The following is a 23,179-nucleotide window of genomic DNA, read 5'->3' on the forward strand; positions in this document are numbered from 1 at the left end:
ACTCATATCTCCGGGTCTTTTAATAGGATTTAATCGCCTTTAAGATCCGGTATAAGTTGGCGAGAAGTGGATCGAGGTGAGTGTTGGGCCATGGCACCACCCGCCACCACTGCTGCTGCTCATGGGCCACCCTTTTGCCCATGGGGAAAACGATCACCCATGGCCAAGGGGTTCGATTCCTCCCCAAACCCACGCCACTCGTTTTCTTCCTACTCTACGTCAGTAATGCGACGCCCGCTGTGCCGTCCGTGTTTCGTACCCGTGATTGGCTGGATAGGGATGTGTGATGAACCACATTACATCTTCTCCCATCCTCTACGGGAAAATCCAATATGGATGCTCAAGTCTGGATAATTATGGGAAATTTGGGTTTGAACAGGAAGCGTGGGCGAGGGGAGAGAGAGAGAGAGAGAGAGAGAGAGAGAGAGAGAGAGAGAGAGAGAGAGAGAGAGAGAGAGAGAGAATCCTGACTCACTCAAAGTCAAGAAAGGAAACTGCATCACTCAGTGAATGACGTCATTCCGTAACTTTCGCCTGGCCGTGTTGCTTAACACTGTTCACACCCGGACGTCAGAGAGAGAGAGCCATGGAAGCAGCTATTACATATATCCAGATGGATCATATGTGTTCACCACTGAACCGACTGTAGGTTTCGTGTGCAGTTCGTGAGAGCTGCATACGAATATGTAACATTCGTTATTCGTGACACGGAAGATCTAAGTCTGGACGGAAAACACACACACACACACACACACACACACACACACACACACACACACACACACACACACACACAGGCCCAGTTTCTACTGATACTCGTCAGTGAATCACCAGCTTCAACTACCACTCCTTCGACTTCCCGGCGGACGCCTGTGTTCAAAAAAAAAAGGAATAAAAATACATTTAATCAAGTGTATTGCCTCCGTCAACTTATAGCGTATCGGGCCAAACACGCTCCCTTCATGGTTCCTTCTATCGAAAAATATTTACCATTACCACGCAAACTAATACATCACCTATTGTATCACCATAAAGCACGACTGTATGACCAGGTCCTTAATGTATAAACTATGTTATAAATACAACCATAATGTATAAACTATGCTATAAATACAACCATAATGTATAAACTATGTTATAAATACAACCATAATGTATAATGTTATATATACAACCATAATCATCATTCAGTTTACTTCTTTTTTTCCTTTTTTTTTATCACACAGTTCCCTTCACCAACAACTTTCTAAGAACATTCACTTTAATAAAGACACACACACACACACACACACACACACACACACACACACATACATATGAGACTTAAGTAATTTCAAGTAGCTGAACCAGCTATTGTTAGCTAACGTATTGGACTATTTTGTTGTGTATATAGGCCGTGACAGTTCCATTGTAGATGTGAGCCTGTCTCACATGTTATTCTCAAATCGGTCTTGAAAACACATGTATCCTACAGTTCATACTGGCTCCTCAGAACTTCTATTGTGTGTGTATGCCTCGGGGGGAAAATACGACTCACTTTCGGGAAATGAGAAAATGTAGACAAAACTCTTACGAAAGAGACGAGTGAATCAAGCAAATAAAGTCTTTACAGGTACGCCACTCACCATTTATGACGGCTTAAGCCTCACCAAAGCCTCATAAATTACCCCCCCCCCCCCTGGTGAGTTTCAAAGCCATTAATGAGCTTATACATGCTACGCCAACGAGCAGGTAAGGCTCGGCAACACTCTGCCACCACCCCAGCAGCAGCAGCAGCAGCCACTTAGAAAGCAGTGGCGTTTGGGGTATGAGTATGTGAGGGGCAGAATGCTCGCCTCCCCATACCTATCACACACACACACACACACACACACACACAACTGGTCAGTTCCTCTCACACAAACAGGTTTGACACCATCAAAAAAAACTTCACTATACACGAGCCGTGTTTTAAGGCAGCATTTTACTTGACCCATCAGGGCGACATCACTCTAATTTGTCTTCCATGGCAGGTTGACTCTCTGCTACGTTGCTACACGCCCCATGTTAACCCCACTAGCTGTATTCTCATGTAATTTAATGGAGGCAGGCCCTACGTTACACGGTCAGCGAAGCGGTGCGAGGGAATTTTCGCTCAGCAGTGCCTCACGTATGTTACACACCGCTGGATGACGGCAGTACACAAGGATACACTGTGCCTTCACAATGAGGGTAGATGTACAGGTTGTATACAAAGATAAACGTATGTGATTTTAAATCACCTTATTCATCGGATGATGGTTATCATTTGGGAGCCTTAAGTATACTTCTGGTGCTGATGAGCCCAGATAATTAACGTACTAACAAAATACAACCAACAAGAGCCCATCATCATGGGTTAACATCACGCCCGCTAGGTGGACAGAACACATCCATCCGTCTAATATCCTTGATTTCTCCTGTCCATCCTTAGTTTCCTTGCCTAACAATCTAGCCCGCCACACATTCTCACCGCTAACCAACATAATTCACCCACTCCTTCGATGTGCATGGAACGACTTCTGTCTTAATGACCAGTTAACGGCATCGCAGAACAGATAAAGAGCAAGACAAGCGTTTATACTTAAACTGCTCGTCCGCTATCTCAGAACTAGCCTTCAAGGACTAATTAACCCCTTTGACACACACACACACACACACACACACACACACACATACACACACACACACACACACACACACACACACAGAGCAGTGGGTGTCATAAGCAGACTTGAAAACATTTCACCACGACTTCATAAGCGTCACGAACATATGACATGACAACAGGACATGACATGACAGTTACCCACCACTCCAAGTACCCGTCACACAAAAAAGAAAAAAGCGACTCACAAACGCGTAGCAAGTCCGTCATAATGCGAGTCGTCAACCACCCATTATGTCATCATTTCATCAGGGTCAGGTTGAAGGGCTAAAGGTTCAGCGAGGTATAGCAACGAAGGACCACGTCTCCTTGATATCAAATTGCCAATGAAAATATTTCATGAATATGTTATATATCAACAACAATAAATCTATACAATTTAACTAAAGTTGCTGTAGGATAATACGAGTGTAAATAAAATAACACAAAGTTATCAGCGCTTACCACTAAAAGTGGCCTTTTTAAAAAAAAATGGTCATATTGAGCCATCTACAAAGTGAAAGAGTATATATGTGGTTTGGGAATTTATCATTAATACCTGAATAAGAGGTTAAAGGCTTTTCAGGTAGTGGTAATGACTTCATGGCTTCTATCGCCTAGTGGTTGACAGGTCTAAAGAGCCAACCAACCAACCTATGTAGATACAGGAGATGATTTGCACTGCATGCCAAGCAGCACGTCTTGTGATTGTTCTAGTGTGGTCTTCGTTATACCCTTACAACGAAGGCAAGACACGAATGGAACCGTTACTTGTGAAACCCAGCGTCATCATAATCCAGTTCTTATCTTTCTTATGCAATAATAATTGGCCTTTATAATAAACTTGGACTCAGAGGAATATATATATATATATATATATATATATATATATATATATATATATATATATATATATATATATATATATGCTGAAATGGTTTGGACATATTGGGAGAATGAGTAAGGAAAGGTGGGGGAGAAAGCGGATATAACTGTCAGAAGTGGAGTGAGCAAGGAAAACGGGCCAGCAAATTTGGAGATGGAAGGATGGAGTGAAAAAGATTTGGAGCGATCGGGACCTGATCATGCAGGAAGGTGAAAGGCGTGCACGAGTTAATCTGGACTGGAACGATGTGGTACCATAATATGGTTGACGTGCTGTCAATGGACTGAACCAGGGCATGTGAAACGTCCGGAATAAACCATGGAAAGGTCTGTGGGGTCTGGATGTGGATAGGGAGCTGTGGTTTCGATGCATTACACATGACAGCTAAAAACAGATGTGAGCGAATGTGCCCATTCTTCGTGTTCCTGACGCTACTTCACTGACGCGGGATATGGCGATCAAGTATCAATATCATATAATATATATATATATATATATATATATATATATATATATATATATATATATATATATATATATATCCTGGGTCAGGAAGGTAAAAGTATATTCTTTATCATCTATATATTTACTTATACACGAGAGTGTAACAAGTAAGGTCAAAAGCAGTTTCACCCAACCGGAATTTCCTCGGGGTCAAACAGGGTGATTTCGTCATCCAGTAAAAGATACTGGAATGAAACCATCTGGCTGACACTCAAGTAAAACTCTACCGTGAAAGTATCTGGATCAAGCCACTGCATACTCATGACCTCTGCGGCAAACCCAAGCAAGAAAAGAAAAAAGAAAAAAAAAGGGAAAGAAAAAAGATCAAATTTCATAAGTTGGGAATATTTCTTTTTTCTTTCTCACTCTGGCATGAGCCATGAAAGTATGCTTTGCCTTAAACTTACTATTATATTAACCAGTAAGTTCATCATTAAGTATAAACCTACTTCAAACTTACTATCATATTAACCAGTAAGTTCATCATTAAGTATAAACCTACCTTAAACTTACTATCATATCAACCAGTGAGTTCATCATTAAGTATAAAACCCATCTGGGAATATCAACTTACCAACGGTTCCACTTGAGAACACGATTACTTGGCAGTGTAACACATTACCCCCAGAGATAAATAAGTTAGCCAGCTTAGGACAGTTGAACAACCCCCTGAGGATGAGAATTCACACAGGGTGTAAGACACCTTTTCGCCACATCAATATATATTGGTGGGGAGGAAACTTCCACTGCAAGAGGAGCCACCCTTGCCATATAGACATACCGTTCACCTCAACACCACAGCAAGAGAATTGTCATCCCTTTCGACCTCCGCCACATTCGTTTCTTAATAAGATGAGGAAAAAAGCGAATTTCAGTGTCTGGTTTTCTTGGGAATATCATCAGAATACTGATGAGTATCGACGAAATGAATTAGGAAAAAAAAATACATTTTTTCATCGGGGTGGTTTTGACAAGGGTGTGGTTGTGTGGTTGATACGGTGAAAGGCAGCGTAGCTTAGAAGTGGACACTAATATGAAGGCGACTGGACGATTGGACAACAGAACGCTGTCATAACTTATACAGAGCCAGTACGGGAGACAAAACTAAAAGAGAGAAACGGGTGATGGCATATTTACTGACGCTTTAGTATAGTTCTGTGCCTAGTCTGGATTATATGTGACACACACACACACACACACACACATATATAAGGGAATACTCACCTCAAAGTCCAGTGGAAAGCCTTGCAGTGGTGTGAGAGGCAGCGCGCAGGTCAGACCTCGTATCCTCTGCGTATCCTCGCCCCATGTCCTCCGGCCATCCGCTGCTGCAAATCATTATTTTTAGACATTTATTCTTCACCAGCAACACAGGAAAAATGCTTTAGCAACTCACATATATTTACGCGACTTATCCGAATTCTTAGTGAGATGTTACAAAATATATACAAGGAAAAAATAAGATATACCATAATTCATTAAAAAACTTAACATTTTATTTCTGATTAAGTCAGGTGATGTGCATATAGAATCCCTCAGATCAGAAGTCACTTCCATAACAGATATAAACAGACAGCTGACTGCATATGACGTCTTTCTTGACCCAAACCTTACTGAGCTATTCTTTCGCAATGCCGCCCTGGTAATCTGACACCTTCACACACGCTACGTGTTGGCGAAGAACACACGCACTCCTTACTATACCGTCGCGCTACACATTATATATATATATATATATATATATATATATATATATATATATATATATATATATATATATGGGAGCGGGGGCTGGAAATCCTCCCCTCTCGGTTTTTTTTAAAATTTTCCAAAAGAAGGGACAGAGAAGGGGGCCAGGTGAGGATATTCCCTCAAACGTCCAGTCCTCTGTTCTTAACGCTACCTCGCTAACGCGGTAGATGACGAATAGTATGAGAGAAAAGATATATATATATATATATATATATATATATATATATATATATATACACTGAAACAAACCGGTACGCACTAACCAACCGACCTCCCAACTGCAGCTCGCCATAGATACACCCGTACGAAACCACACTCCCCAGACAAATACGAGTCACACTCTCCCGCTTACCCTCTGGAAATCACTCGTCACTACAAACACCGGTTCAACACACCTCCAAGACCCCTTCATGCCCACCTTACAACGACCATAAAGAAAACACCCACCACTTACTACTCAGTTGCCCCCCACTCTCGACACAAAGACGCACAACATCATATTATCATAACTATTATCATCATTATTATCTTAAAGCAAAAAAGAGGGTGTTGCAATTTCTAACCAGCCTGCAGGCTTGTCTGGGGTAAATCAACTCACGCATCCTTATCTGGTACACTGATAAAAACCTGTTTGACAACAACATGCATTTTTGTGACATTCTTCATACCTTTTCGAGATGATTATATTCACCTGATTACTTTTTACGAAACTATTCCAGAATAATACAACTCAAAACGTGTTCATATAGTCTCCCAAATACGTAGAACAAGTTGGCACAAAATAAGGTGAACCTTTCTCAATATCAAATTGTTAAAATGTTTAGAAAGGTTCATAGATGTTTGTCGTGGTTCATGACAAGCATTTGTTTGAAGATGACACCATTACTTCCCAGATCAAACGAAAGCATATACAACTCACCAACTATTACCCTAACTCATAAGGTTTAAACAATACCTCACCAACGATTACCCTAACCCATAAGGTTCAAACAATACCTCACCAACTATTACCCTAACTCATAGGGTTTAAACAATACCTCACCAACGTTTACCCTAACTCACAGGGTTTAAACAATACCTCACCAACGATTACTCAGACTCATAAGGTTTAAACACTACCTCACCAACGATTACCCTAACTCATAGGGTTTAAACAATACCTCGCCAACGATTAACCTGACTCATAGGGTTTAAACAATACCTCGCCAACGATGATGTTTCAACAATGTCTGACTGTGTGTCTGTTCATCCTAGGTTAAAATCTCGATACGTAGTGCATAGGTCAAGTCTAGTTGTGACGTCAGACTTGAAGTGACGGTCTCGCGATGAGCTGAAGCCGTGAAAGGTTAGTTTAGGTTAGGCGGTTTAACTGTCATATTGGCTGTGATGGATAGTGTAGGTGGTTAGGTTCATTTAAGGACTGTAGTTAGGAATAGCTCTGGTTCGATACTAAGAGCAACACCGTGAAAATAACTTTACAAAGTCACTGACAATAAAGCTACCTTTTCTCCAAATGCAGTATACAGTCCTGTAACCGCTGTTGGGTGGCCAGGGCCGAAGACCTCGAAACTGTCAGTAAGGCTTTCAAAGCTCAATAAGAGGTGTCTTAACTGCTATATATGTAGTATTAACTGCTATATATGTAGTATTAACTGCTATATATGTAGTATTGTATATCATTCATTCATATTCCTAATAGCCATCTTGTTCACTTTCATGAACATATACCGGATCATAATAGCCATGGCCATACCGGATTAAGAGATACGACCATCTCCCCGCTCTCCACTGGGCGGAGGCTTTTGACAAGGGCGCCAAAAAGGAACTTTCACGGCAGTGATGATGATGTCAGCATCACACAGGTGCTGGGGATTCTAATATGATATTCTAGTCAACATATTTTCACACTTCTGGAACGAAATAGAAAAATATGATACTGCGGTAACAGGGGTTAAAAGACAGCCCGAGACGAATGTAAACAATTATCGCGGAAACTCGATTCAAAAGTGGATCCTGCAACTTCATAGCGGATTCGTACATAGTTCAAGATGTGGGTGATCATTGTGACGTTAGCGCCTTCAGGCCCATCATCTGGTCTTGAGTGTCGTTATCCTAGTCCCGTTGGTTCACCAGTTTGCCCAACTGGTTCACACACACACATCACGCGTCCTTTATATCCGCCCTATAGCCCGAGGGAAGGAATGGGCCACGCTTGCACGCCCTTGGCTATTATCTTCAGTATCCTTAAAACAGCCTAGTACAGTTGTTGTCTTCATCGTCATGCCCGTTACGTGTCGCAATCATACTGCCTGACCGTCTTCATCAAGACCTATGTGGGAGAACTGTCATGTGCTCCAATGGTCTTCCAGCGTCCTACACATAAAGCCACCTTGCGGTTTGTTCGTGTTCATCGCCACGATGGCCAATGCGTGTGACAGATATCTGATATCCTTCTCTCTATCACCCTCACTCGAAGACACTACTGTACATTTCACTGTCTTCGTGCTCACAGTAACCAGGTTGGTTTTGATGTAACTAGCTGCATCCATCGTGTCCACCAAGGGAAACTATTTCATCAGCTTCGCCACTGACATCTCCTGATACCCAGATGTCCCTCGTCCCCGTGTTGCAGTTCAATATCACAGTCTCATCGCGACCATCTGAGTTCGTACAGGCCGCCTCGGGAGCAGCTCCATCACGCCCATAGTTAACCTTTGTAAATGGTCAGTAAACTGCTTGCGTAAAGATAGTCAAGTTTAACCCCCTCTCCCCAACCCTTGTTATAATCCCATCATATCTTGTAAGTTTCGTATTTCAGCTTTTAGTAAAACTTCAATAAAATATTTACAATCATCATCATATCTATATCAGTATAGCAGCAGTAGTAGTACCCTAATTATGCTCTGGTTATTCGATGTCACAGGCAATACATTGAAATGATTTATCATTCGATACTCAAGCTGACTGGCCCAACCCTATGATCAGGGGGAAGTTAAGTGAATCACCTCAGAGCCCTCTCTCTCTCTCTCTCTCTCTCTCTCTCTCTCTCTCTCTCTCTCTCTCTCTCTCTCTCTCTCTCTATCAGCCTAGATTTAATCAGATTTCTTAGTTATAGTCGAGATATACATGTCTGCTGCCTCCTGTCACTGGAGGAATGACAATAGATGACAGCGCATCTCTAGTATGCTATGAACGTCTGCATGAATCAGAAACCACTAAGAGGGTAGTTTAGCCGTCTTTCCCTTCCATCACACCGTCATGAAGGCTAAATCAGTGACATGATCAAAGTGTTTAAGATAATGTGAGGTTAAAGTAACAGGGTACCTCAGGCTCCTAACAAACATTAGAGTATTTTGCCACATGAGGAAATGGACAACATAACTGCGGAACTTGGCGCATACCTGACGCTTCACCATGAGAGTTCAGGACCATAACACCACCGGCCAGGTGTCTATGAGGAACACTTGGATAGGGAGCTGTGGTTTCAGGGCATTACACATGACAGCTAGAGAATGAGTGTGAGCGGCTGTGGCCCTTCTGCGTCTGTTTCCTGGCGCTACCTCGCTAACACAGGTGACGATGGTGTTTCTTGTGGGGCAGTATGGGCCGAAAATGGATGAGGGCGAGTGTGTATACACACACACACACACACACACATTTCGGCGAATGTACGACTTGAAAAGTCTCTTCATAACTTCAAAAATAGGAGTTTTAATGTACGAGCAACGGATGCCACATACTCAAATTCCTAGTGCGCAAACTGATGATACGTGTCCGAAGTCATTAAAACGTGCTGTTCAACCCTCCTAATTCTGACTAGTTTTGTATCGTTTTGACCATACTGACGTCAGATCATGTTATGAGGTGGTCGTCTTGACAAGGCGCGACATCAAGAAGGCATGAAAACACCAATGGTGGGTTGCTCAACTAATCCGATTGAAACAAAGTTTGTGAACAGGGTATGTTGGTAGACCTTGCACTAGAAACCATCTTAGAGGGGTCTGCGATCCAATTCTTAATAGGGTCTGGTCAAAACTGCTCATGCAACAATCCTTTCTGGCAAATGATATGGTTAAGGTACGACTTTTGTTGTAGTTCACTTAAAAAAAAAAAACTAATTAGCAGCTTTACCTCACAGTCTCCAGCAGGACGTTTTAATACTCCAATTAAAGTTCATAAAATGAAAATATCTCATGACTATCAAGTCATCAAGTGAGAAATATTCAAGCCAACCACTGGTCCACCAAATTTTCCAAATATCTTCGTTACCGATAAAAGGATTCGTTTTCTATGGCTTCAACACATTTTCTTTCTTCATTCTAGCTCCTACTAGTATATAAAAGGAATCTTGCATTTCCATTAATCTATGCAGGCGCGTTACTAATCTCGAAAGAAATAAGTAAAGAATTTTGATGAGCCCATGAAAACCCTGCTAAAAATATATCCGACAATCGCAGATAGGATTTTCACATATTGATAATGGTCGTTTTTAAGAAAATCATAACGTAGTCCATATACAATTTGCATGTATAAAATTTTCACCCAGGATAGCAAATAATGTATATGAAAACCCTTATTACCAATGTAGTCCTCACAATACAATCACAATTGTTGATGGGACAAGGCGAATATACAATCGAACAAAACACAGAATCAAAATGATTTCATAATGACGAGAATCTACTATCAAGGAGTCGAACACAGTCTCTGCATCAGTGAAGAACTGATGTTACAAAATCAAGATTATTAAAAACTAGTTCCACATTAGGATTCCTCTGAGCCTTCTGGACACCTGGCGAAAATTCTGGGAGCTTGAAGAGTGTGTGGAAGTCGAGAACATTACCTCGGAAAGCAAAAATGGAAAATGGGTATGTTTGAAGGAATAGTGGTTCCAACAATGTTGTATGGTTGCGAGGCGTGGGCTATGGATAGTTTTGTGCGCAGGAGGGTGGATGTGCTGGAAAAGAGATGTTTAAAGACAATATGTGGTGTGAGGTGGTTTGATCGAGTAAGTAATGATAGGGTAAGAGAGATGTGTGGTAATAAAAGGAGTGTGGTTGAGAGAGCAGAAGAGGGTGTTTTGAAATGGTTTGGTCACATGGAGAGAATGAGTGAGGAAAGACTGACAAAGAGGATATATGTGTCAGAGGTGGAGGGAACGAGGAGAAGTGGGAGACTAAATTGGAGGTGGAAAGATGGAGTGAAAAAGATTTTGAGTGATCGGGGCCTGAACATGCATGAGGGTGAATGGCGTGCAAGGAATAGAGTGAATTGGAACGATGTGGTATACCGGGGCCGACGTGCTGTCAATGGATTGAACCAGGGCATGTGAAGCGTCTGGGGTAAACCATGGAAAGTTCTGTGAGGCCTGGATGTGGAAAGGGAGCTGTGGTTTCGGTGCATTATTACATGACAGCTAGAGACTGAGTGTGAACGAATGGGGCCTTTGTTGTCTTTTCCTAGCGCTACCTCGCACACATGAGGGGGGAGGGGGTTGTTATTCCATGTGTGGCAAGGTGGCGATGGGAATGAATAATGGCAGACAGCATGAATTATGTACATGTGTATATATGTATATGTCTGTGTGTATATATGTATACGTTGAAATGTATAGGTATGTATATTTGCGTGCGTGGACGTGTATGTGTATACATGTGTATGTGGGTGGGTTGGGCCATCCTTTCGTCTGTTTCCTTGCGCTACCTTGCTAATGCGGGAGACAGCGACAAAGCAAAATAAATAAATAAATATAAAACAATCTTACTTCTATCTGTAACCATAATTATTTCAAGTACTGATATTAATGAAATATGAATTGATTATTACCCCATAAACGACTGCGCTAAGGTTACATTACGAAATTATATCCTGATCGCCCTACTATCGACAGATGCCAGTAAAATAAACTATCATACTTTACAAAAACTTTTAATGTTGTGGTAGTTATAATTCATTTGCTGGACTAATGTTAACTTTTATAGGTTGCAGAGAACAACTGATTATCTATGAATGCGTTAAATCTATACGCAATGTTAATTACTTCGTAAGCCCCACTCTCAGAAAGCAAGACAAACTGTATTCTTGGACAAAATGTTTTACCTGCTAATGATAACTACCACAAGCTCAACCTACGAACTGGACAAAATTCTTAACGAAGCTACAGTAACACAAGTGTTCAATCATATGGTACTACTTAAACTGCAAACATGCTAGGTTTCAATCCTTGTGGATTAAACAAACGATACTTGCAAATTTAGAGACCACATACATGCCATAAATCCATTATCTTGATCTGGGTGCCTGGTTATTGCAACATCAGGGCAATGAATGGGTAGACAGCTTGCAAAGTCGACTGCAGAACTTCACAAGATACTCAAAGCTCCTTGGTGCTGCAGCCCTGTGTTTCCCTGTGGAAAAAATCGCAATATCTTCCATAGCAAAATCAGTGGACCAAACTGAGATAACGAAATAATTTCATACCAGAAATAGGCGATTGTAACCCAGACTTAATGAATAAGGTGTTTTCTTTCCTTAGGGAGATGTAGCTGATCAGGATGACATGATTTGTATGATCTAATTCATGCATTATGTAGCATTTACAACAATGTATCAATATTCTGTTGTTGGGAATACTGTTTGTCTCTCCCATTGTAATTCCTCTTCGATCATTTAAGTATATACTGTTTGCAATTAGTTTATAACTCCATTTCATTATACAACAATCAAGTATATTTAACAAGAGCATAAAACAGCAAAAAGGGTTGCAGGCCTAATGATCTTCCTAAGAGGTCCCTATGGTTGTTAAACCTGACAAACTTACAAACATTTACAGTAACCAAAAATACTAGCTTTATTGAGATAATGTAATGGGGAAAGTTTCTGTTTTTACTCAAAGTGCAAATATTCCGCATATAATACTAACCTACATCTCCTTTGCCCATCCTGTCAAAAAGGTTTTATGAACACTTTGAGATATTCATACAAAAATTTAAGAAACAATTTCTATATAATTACTGAGTACGATTTTCTGAGATGGAAGTTCTACCAAGCCACAGTGAACTACAGTACGATACGCTTTACTTCCAATAATCCTACTTTAGTATACACGCTTACCTTTATCTTTCTTATGGAAAATGAATCTAGAATTGCCAAGACTTCCGGTGGTGCGTTGTCTTAATTGATTGTCTTGCACAGAGTATGCAGTTCCTTCAACAAATAAATGACATATTGAAGTTCATTCAAAAATAAAGTAATCTGAGTATTGGTCATGTACTTTCATCATGAATAACAACACATCTGTTAAAAGATATTCATACATAGTTTCTGTAGCAAAATATCAAAGTTTTCAGCCAAGACAGTACCATGGACTACTAGAGTTTTCATAAACTATCTAATATTTCTATGTTATTGCAAAACTGTACATCTGCCTGAAAAGTTAGGGAGGTAAATGCAAGAGTTTTGGAGAGAGGGGTGAGTATGCAATCTGTAGTGGATGAGAGGGCCTGGGAAGTGAGTCAGTTGCTGTTCGCCAATGATACAGCTCTAATGGCTAATTCGGTTGAGAAACTGCAAAGGTTGGTGACTGAGTTTGGAAGTGTGTGAAAGGAGAAAGTTGAGAGCAAATGTGAATTGGAGCAAGGTTATTAGGTTCAGCAAAGATTGAGGGGCAAGCTAATTGGGATGTAAGTATGAATAGAGAAAAATTGGAGGAAGCGAAGTGTTTGAGATATATGGGAGTGGACTTAGCAGTGAATGGAACCATGGAAGTGGAAGTGAGTAACAGGGTGGGGGAGTGGGCAAAGGTTCTGGGAGTGATGAAGAATGTGTGGAAGGAGAAATTGTTGTCTCTGAGAGCATAAATGGATATGTTTGAAGGAATGGTAGTTCCAGCAATATTATGTAATATGGTTGCCATGCATGGGCTATACATAGGGTTGTATGGAGGAGGGTGGATGTGTTGGAAATGAAATATTTGAGGACAACATGTGGTGTGAGGTGGTTTGATTGAATAAGTAATGAAAGGGTAAGAGAGACGCATGGAAATAAAAAGAGTGTGGTTGAGAGAGCAGAAGAGGGTGTGCTGAAATGGTTTGGTCACATGGAGAGAATGAGTAAGGAAAGATTGACTAAGAGGATATGTGTGTCACAGGTGAAGGGAACAAGAAGCTGGGGACCAAATTGAAGTTGGATTTTGAGTGATTGGGGCCTGAACATGCAGAGGGGTGAGAGGCATGCAAGGTATAGTGAATTAGAATGATGTGGTATACCGGGGTCAATGTGCTGTCAATGAACTAAAACAGGGCAAGTGAAGCATCTGGAGTAAACCACGGAAAGGTCTCTTGAGCCTGAATGTGGATAGGGAGCTGTGGTTTCGGTGCATTACACATGACAGCTAGAGACTGAGTGTGAACGAATGTAACCTTTTTTGTCTGTTTTCCTGGCACTACCTTGCTGAAGCGGGGGTAACAATGCTGTTTCCTGTGGGATGGGGCAGCGCCAGGAATGGATGAAGACAAGCAAGTATGAATATGTACATGTGTATATATGTGTATGTAGCATTTATGGATCTGGAGAAGGCATATGATAGAGTTGATAGAGATGCTCTGTGGAAGGTATTAAGAATATATGGTGTGGGAGGCAAGTTGTTAGAAGCAGTGAAAAGTTTTTATCGAGGATGTAAGGCATGTGTACGTGTAGGAAGAGAGGAAAGTGATTGGTTCTCAGTGAATGTAGGTTTGCGGCAGGGGTGTGTGATGTCTCCATGGTTGTTTAATTTGTTTATGGATGGGGTTGTTAGGGAGGTAAATGCAAGAGTCCTGGAAAGAGGGGCAAGTATGAAGTCTGTTGGGGATGAGAGAGCTTGGGAAGTGAGTCAGTTGTTGTTCGCTGATGATACAGCGCTGGTGGCTGATTCATGTGAGAAACTGCAGAAGCTGGTGACTGAGTTTGGTAAAGTGTGTGGAAGAAGAAAGTTAAGAGTAAATGTGAATAAGAGCAAGGTTATTAGGTACAGTAGGGTTGAGGGTCAAGTCAATTGGGAGGTGAGTTTGAATGGAGAAAAACTGGAGGAAGTGAAGTGTTTTAGATATCTGGGAGTGGATCTGTCAGCGGATGGAACCATGGAAGCGGAAGTGGATCATAGGGTGGGGGAGGGGGCGAAAATTTTGGGAGCCTTGAAAAATGTGTGGAAGTCGAGAACATTATCTCGGAAAGCAAAAATGGGTATGTTTGAAGGAATAGTGGTTCCAACAATGTTGTATGGTTGCGAGGCGTGGGCTATGGATAGAGTTGTGCGCAGGAGGATGGATGTGCTGGAAATGAGATGTTTGAGGACAATGTGTGGTGTGAGGTGGTTTGATCGAGTAAGTAACGTAAGGGTAAGAGAGATGTGTGGAAATAAAAAGAGCGTGGTTGAGAGAGCAGAAGAGGGTGTTTTGAAATGGTTTGGGCACATGGAGAGAATGAGTGAGGAAAGATTGACCAAGAGGATATATGTGTCGGAGGTGGAGGGAACGAGGAGAAGAGGGAGACCAAATTGGAGGTGGAAAGATGGAGTGAAAAAGATTTTGTGTGATCGGGGCCTGAACATGCAGGAGGGTGAAAGAAGGGCAAGGAATAGAGTGAATTGGAGCGATGTGGTATACAGGGGTTGACGTGCTGTCAGTGGATTGAATCAAGGCATGTGAAGCGTCTGGGGTAAACCATGGAAAGCTGTGTAGGTATGTATATTTGCGTGTGTGGACGTGTGTATGTACGTGTGTATGGGGGTTGGGCCATTTCTTTCGTCTGTTTCCTCGCGCTACCTCGCAAACGCGGGAGACAGCGACAAAGTATAAAAAAAAAAAAAAAAAAAAAAAAAAAAAAAAAAAAAAAAAATCTGTTTATGTGTATGTATGTTGATATGTATATGTATGTATATGTGTGTGCATGGCTGTTTATGTATATATACGTGGATATGAGTAGATGGCCCATTCTTCATCTATTTCCTGGCGCTACCTCACTAACGCGAGAAACAGTGATGAAATACAATAATAATAATATAATTAAAAATATAAGATATTAAGGATTCAAGTGAGAATTATTATATAAAGTCCTGCTTTTAGACTTACAATAACTGAAATTAAGGATTCCTATACTATATTCCTGTATTTAAGTATACCAAAACATATAATCACAGATATGTAATAGTAACACATACTACAGGTAGACAGATCATTACACTCAACTGTCTGTAGGGATAACCAAGAAACTCCACAGGCCCAGTTTAAATATCTGTGCTAAATTCTCATTGTAGATGAAAAGATGAGCTACAAGAGATACTTTATATTCATATTTAGCTGTCTTCTTATTAAACTATCAAAAATCATGCCCAGAAACCTTCACTAAGATAACAGGCCACAGTTGCCAAATCTACAAATCTGTCCATCTTCCTATTTTCTCCAACAAAATCTTAACAGTGCTTCACTTTGTGGAGCCTTTTCAAACAAATCAGCAGCTTATACCAAGATGTGCCTCCTGCCATAAAGCTATCTCAAAACTGGGCAATCAGGCGGATAGACAGAAAAGTACTGGCGCTCAGACAGGAAAAACTACAAGGCTGCGGCTTTGTCACAGTATTATCATTACTACTGGTGTAATAGAGTAAATCAGGCATATAAAGAATCCTTAATCTAAGTTCAGTACTGTATGTTAAAGTGAAACACAAACTTCCACACTTATAAAAGATCCATTTATTTATTCTTTCTTTCCATCATGGTCAACATCCAATACATAAGAAAACTAAAAAGAATGCAAAGCATTACACAACTGTAAAATGACGTAAGGGATAAAATTGCCAAGGAGTCAGCGAAAAAGTATACAAAAAAATCACATCTACAATAATCAAGAGAGGGAAGCGCCAAAGAGTATAGAAACAAAAGAATGGATGATAAAGCTACAGAGAGATTATCCCTAGATTCTTTTGTTTTATCAAATGAACATCTGTTAACTTGATAATATAAGATGCAATCACTAATACAGACATCTTGTGTCTTGGACACTTGTAGAAAAGATAACATTTAGTTGAAAGTTGAAAGCAAGTTCATGAACCCAGTTTTCACCAACAGTCAAGTGTGTAGAAATGACTTTCCATACCTGTATCATCCAAGTGCATGTTTGCTTACTTTTTATCAATTGTATACCAACAACACCCTATAGCTATGAATTTATTGTCGTTATTTGCATACTTTTTTGGCATTTCCATCCCTAAATTCTTCTACACATGAGATTTATTCATATATATCTGCTTACTTTTCAGCATGATACTTTTGTTCTTTGAGACAAACGATAAAATGGAAAAAGGAATATCAAATATCTACTCTTAAAATCTGTAACTAAGTTAAATAACTCAATTGAGCTAAATCTAATTTACCTGAGTCTTCATTATTCAACTCCTAGCTTGACTTTCTTGGTAGATTTCCATAGCTATGGCAACTAATTTCTCAAGATAGAAGTTTTCCTTTAGGTTTTGTCAGATTTGATGATCTTGAGACACTAGTTCCAATATGTATGATGCTATCAGCTGATGATTTTTTACTAAATTCATCAGCTACACTGGTGATATGTGATGAAGAATGCACCAAGATGTGATTTTGTTAACATTCTGATTTAAGGCACGATGAACTCAATCATGACCTCACAGCATGATGACCTCAATCATTACAAGATCAATAAGTCTTGTTCCAAAGAACAACAGCCACATGGATCCAGAGATGTGTATCTGAAGGAAAAAAAAGTACTACAGCTTATAAAACAGGATATACTATCTTTGAGTTTCCCTTTGAAGCGTTTACCTCAAAGTTACATACTGCTAAGTGATTCTGCGCATCAGCAGCACCATGCAAATCATCTCAATAACAATTTAAGCAAAAATCCTCATCTGTATAACCCAGTGCAAGCTACATAACTGATCCACAACACTTATCTAGTTATCTATTAACTTATATCTGCCTCTTGTACATATCAGAAAAATTATTGAAATAAATTTTGGAGGAATTTTACCCACAGGTCAGTCAACCTACCCACACATAAGATGTTAGTAAAAGCAACAAACTCAAAGTCGACTCACTTCTTAAATGATGGTTAAGAAGAGGAATATGAAACTTTTAACTAAACAGTCAAGCACCACTGTAATGATACTGGTGCTCTAGGAAATGTGTATTTAGCATACTTTATTTAGCAGACAAGAAAGTCCTGCTAAGAAGGCTGAGTAGAGAGAAGGATGACTAACCAGTGTGCAGGACTGAGCACAAAGCAGGATAGCTGACCAATGAAGAAGACTACTGAACATGGTTTTATTGCTGAAGTAAACTGGGAGTTGATGCCAAGGTTCAGCTATGTTATTCTTCTCAGTAAAGTGGATGTGAAGTATATCAGGGTCACCCTTAAGTCCTATAACAAATGAATAGTGAATTTTCTTTTTGGAGAACATACTCAAACACTATCTTAAGAGTGTGACTATTTCCTTCATCTTGCCCTTCCATCTGACATAAGACTACAGGCCTAACAAAATGTAATGCATATCTACCCATATGTACAACAAAAAGCATAATCTTTTAATGACAATTATGCATCACATAAAAGTAAACCAAAAAATACAATGTCTCATTCATACTACTGCCCATTGACCTGGCTATCTCTGTAAGAAGTGAAGCATGCTGGCAAGGAAATAGAAAAATTATTGAATACTTTTCTGTCTTTTAAAATATAAAAATATCTGAAAATTAATGAAGACAAATGTATTACCACAAGTGCTTTTTACGATGCAATGATATAATAAAGAAATCAAAGTTTGATAGTTTACTCTGACAACTTTTAATATCAAAACTTCACATATGTAAGCTTCAGATGTCAGTAAAGCAAATTATATATATATATATATATCTTTCTTTTTTTTCAAACTATTCGCCATTTCCCGCATTAGCGAGGTAGCGTTAAGAACAGAGGACTGGGCCTTTGAGGGAATACCCTCACCTGGCCCAATTCTCTGTTCCTTCTTTTGGAAAAAAAAAAAAAAAAAAAAGTATTAGGAGTTTCACATAACATCAGTGGAGACGAGTATATTGGCATCGTAAAAATATTCCTTTGATATAATGAGATTAATAAATGTCCAGATGCAAACAATAGTGTATAGAATTTTCGGAGATAACATGAAATTCAGTAGTGTATTGTGTGCTGAAAAAAAACTGAGTCATCTATAACTAACATGGGTAATCACTGCCAACATTCAAAGAACACTAATTGGTGATAGCTTGAGTTCCAGTGATGTAATTACTGTCTAAAAATATATATAATTTGTTGAAGCTGAATAAAATCATTTATAAACAAAAACAACATAAAAGCAATAACTATCTATATATAAACTAAAGTTCAGAATTCTAGAGGTATATAGTGCTGATGCTGAAAATTCACACGCAAAATATGGCGAGGTGGCGATGGGAATGAATAAAGGCAGTGTGAATTGTGTGCATGTGTATATATGTATGTGTCTGTGTGTGTATATATATGTGTACATTGAGATGTATAGGTATGTATATTTGCGTGTGTGGACATGTATGTATATACGTGTGTATGGGGGTGGGTTGGGCCATTTCTTTCGTCTGTTTCCTTGCGCTACCTCACAAATGCGGGAGACAGCAACAAAGCAAAATAATAATATATAATAAAAAAAATATAAAATGATCAAAATTATCACTGAGCAACCACACTGCTGATAAAGGAAAGAGTATGTATAATGCACACAACACTGCAAGATGCTCATCTTTTCCTCTTAAAGAGACATTAAGGATCCTTCAGTTAACAACCATCATGACTCACCAATCCAATTTACTTGACTACAGTCTAGAAATGACAGGCCGACTAAAATCAGTCAAGCTCATAGATTACAATTCAAGACAAAGAACTTACCTTTACATGTGCTGCTACAGAAAAATAAACAGTAACAGCAATTCAGTTTAGATGAGAGAGAGACGACTGCCGTTTGAAGTAGGTGGTGATGAGCTCGAGCAGCAACTCGAGCAGCTCTACTACAGACACCAGCGACACACCAATGAACAGTCCCAAGTTGCCACCCACATTACACAACAGCAGGTCCCACTGGTGCCGGCAAAAGATAGAACAGGTGCCACAGTCAGGAGAAGGAGAGATACAAAACATAGCACATCCAATGGGGCATGGAGGAAGAGGAACAAGAGACATGATAAGGAAATGTAGAGGTACCATGCACAGCAGTACATCTACCACATCACTGAGCAGATGGAGTAGGAAGGAGCCAGGACCAGAAGCAGAGATATTTTATGTTCTGCTACGTTTATGTTCTGCTAAGGTGAGGAATAGGTGGAAATGGTGCTAAGATCGAGAGGAAAGATTGAGTTATTACAGTAGAACATCCCACAGTAGCAAGAAACATGGGAAATAGGCTAGTAGGACAGACAAGTGCCTTATTTCACCTACTTGAAAAGACTATCAAAGAGTTAAAGAATTCCTGCAAAACTGAAACTACCAAAGTTTACTTGACATGGTTTAAGAGGAAAAAGTTCAAGCATTACAAATCTGAAATCTTTGATTTAGTGAGTAATAGTTAAGATAAAGATAGCAATGGAAGGACTGTGTTTGTGTTATCCGACAACTAGAAGATATTTGACACTTCCCACACAAAGCCAGCCAAATCAGAAACACTAAACTTCCAAGAAGGCATTCCAGGAGAGCTCCTTTGTGCATCAACAACTACTTGCAGTGAAAGGAACAGCAAAAGACGTTTGAGTAATGCTTTTTTAACTAGGGAGAAGTAAATAGTGATGTTCTGCATGGCTCAATTTTACAGCCACTGCTGTCTCTTATTTATGCTAATGCCTTGCCCGGACTCATATCATAACTGAGATCAATATATATTAGTGGATGATGCTTAACTTCCAAGAGAAATATGGAGCATTTATGCCTGATACAACCAGCAAAGAAGCCTACTCATGCTCAAAAACTGAACAAATGAATCATCAATGAAATCAAATAAAATGCACATTGATAAGGATGAGATAATGAAAGGATGCCAGGTTACATGAAAGAATAGCAGCTACAAATTTGACCTCAACAGAAAACAGAACACGGGAGATATGATTACAACTTTCCAGTTCCTCTTTGAATTTACAATTGAGCAATTCTTTGAAAATGGAAAAGCCCAGTCAACTAAAAGACATCAAAAACTAAGCAAGAGCAAGAGATATAGGAGAAAAACCCCACTGTAAAAATGGAACATCACGGAGAGACTGAGTGTGGGGAGCATTCAAAAGCTCAAGAAGTTGTATGAGTGAAAAAAGAGGTCAAGAAACAGGTCCCCAAAACTGTAGAATTCCCTTGTTGCATACAAAGGCAGGTAATCACTTGCACTCCAACACATACACACACTCACATATGCATGCGACATATAAATCTGACAAAAATGGTCTAATGGAGGGCAACAATGATGGTACCTGAAATTAATAGTAAAAGTTACAGTTTTATGATCTGAACCTATTCCCTTGAGAGGAAGAAAAAGAAGAGGGAAATGATTACAACATTCAAGTTTCTGAATGAAAATGAAAACAGCAAGAGCGAACAGGTATTACCAGTACTACCAATCTGGGTATTGGGAGGGTTAGTGATGGCTACATAGTGAGCCAGGACTTCAGTGGTTGTCAAGCTGCTCTCCTCTCACCCAAGTAACTGTCTTTGCTCTATGCCTCACCACACACAGACTACTTGTATTTTGTCCACAAACATACAATCTCTCTTCACTACACATAACACTTGACAAAATTAAATTCACAGTTTTCCTTTCACAGTTTTCTTCATAACTCTAGAATTTCCTCTGGTGAGCGCTATGCTCAAGCCCTTGGGCAAAATTGTAGGAGCAATACAAAGAAGTAGTAGGCAGGAACATTAGGCAGAGTAAAGGTTATAGGTAGGAACATTAGGTGGGAGCATTAGGTAAAAACAGTAGATTGGAACATCAGACAGGAACATTAAGTAAACATATTCAGAAGAAGTAATAGATTGGAATATTAGGTAGGAGCCTCTGGCAATACTGTGCTAGAGTTGCCCTTTGCCAGTGGCCTGTTAAGGATGAGGCACTAAAGGCTAAGAAGCAGTGCAGTAATTCATTAGTTATATGAGGAGATTCATTTGCTGTGGCCACCCCCCCTTGAGGGAGCTCCCAGATACAATTGTTCTCTGGTATAAGCAGAGAAGGACAACAAGAAACTAAGCATAAAACACACTAAATGTTTCTTTAGTAACAAGGTGATAAGTCAATACGAAAAGCTAAGTGAAGAGAATGTTAAGGATGACAGAATGCATAAATTCAAAAAGTTATAATAATAAAAGCTTACAAACAGTACCCCATGACTAAAGAACCTCTATATACATCAGCCCATGAGTGTAGAACTTCCTCCTCTCACTGTACAGTCAGGTAATTATTTACCAATATTCCAACACATAAAAATATGAAATATTGCTCAACTTAAGCAATCCATGATACAGATATATTGTTAAGGACAAATCAGCTTACAATTAATCTACAATGATTAAGAATGAGCAATCACCTGACCCTACAGGCCTTCACAAGTTTCCCCTTGATAAGTTAAAAACAAACAGGCATTGTTGTATACCGTGTAGGATGCTTGCTCCTCGATCATCTCATATGCCAGGTTGTCCAGGTAGAGATGAAGCCTCACAGTACTATTTCCCTCTCTGTGTGCACAAAATACCATATTAAGTTATCCTTTGCACCATCTGCCAAACTTTACTTCTACTGTCAGACATCTTACAACTTATAACTTACTTAGCCTCACTTAATCCCCAAGAACTTGCATCATCTACCACTCCCAAGCCTCAAATCAACGCCTTCCAATACCAATCTAGGATAGCATTTATGAAGCTTCCTCAACACCTATCCTTCTACACTCGATACAACAATCCAAAATTTCTCTAATCTTTTCAATCACTTCTTACATGACCTTATACAGGTTTACTCACCATCTCATAATGATTTGTACTTCTCTCCACATCCTTTGGTTCATTATCTGCTATTATAGCTTTCAAAGTACCTTTGTCCTGTTTACCTTTATGTTTTCTAAGTTACTTGCACATGTTAAGTGCCACATATACACTGCTCCAGCATTAAACCTGCAAAATGCCTTTCTCAATACAATCTACAATAAAACTCTGTAATGTACTATCCACACATTCCATAAATGCAAAATAACATGAAAACAGGGATAACAATGCATATGAATGTCCTCAAGAAATGTCAGTTTTTAAAACAAACTATTTCATATTTTCTTTCCTACATTGGAGGCTTC

At 39.7% G+C, this 23,179-nt stretch overlaps 1 protein-coding gene across 4 annotated transcripts in view; it reads right to left on the reverse strand.

Annotated features, from left to right (window-relative positions):
• Window positions 1-16,514: 16,514 nt before the first annotated feature.
• The window catches only part of LOC139748168 (uncharacterized), a 28,872-nt gene continuing 22,207 nt past the window's right edge, over window positions 16,515-23,179 (reverse strand). For 2 of the 4 annotated variants that reach the window (XM_071660892.1, XM_071660889.1), the window contains exons 16-18: window positions 22,487-22,568; window positions 19,752-19,940; window positions 16,515-17,565 (exon numbers count right to left, since the gene is read on the reverse strand). The gene's annotated coding sequence lies outside the window, so the exon portion shown is untranslated. Of the gene's footprint in view, window positions 17,566-18,075; window positions 18,237-19,751; window positions 19,941-22,486; window positions 22,569-23,179 lie in introns of all 4 variants that reach the window. The other 2 variants (XM_071660890.1, XM_071660891.1) reach the window with 2 other exon arrangements.

Source organism: Panulirus ornatus, chromosome 73, assembly GCF_036320965.1.
Source record: "Panulirus ornatus isolate Po-2019 chromosome 73, ASM3632096v1, whole genome shotgun sequence".
Taxonomy (NCBI): Eukaryota; Metazoa; Arthropoda; class Malacostraca; order Decapoda; family Palinuridae; genus Panulirus; species Panulirus ornatus.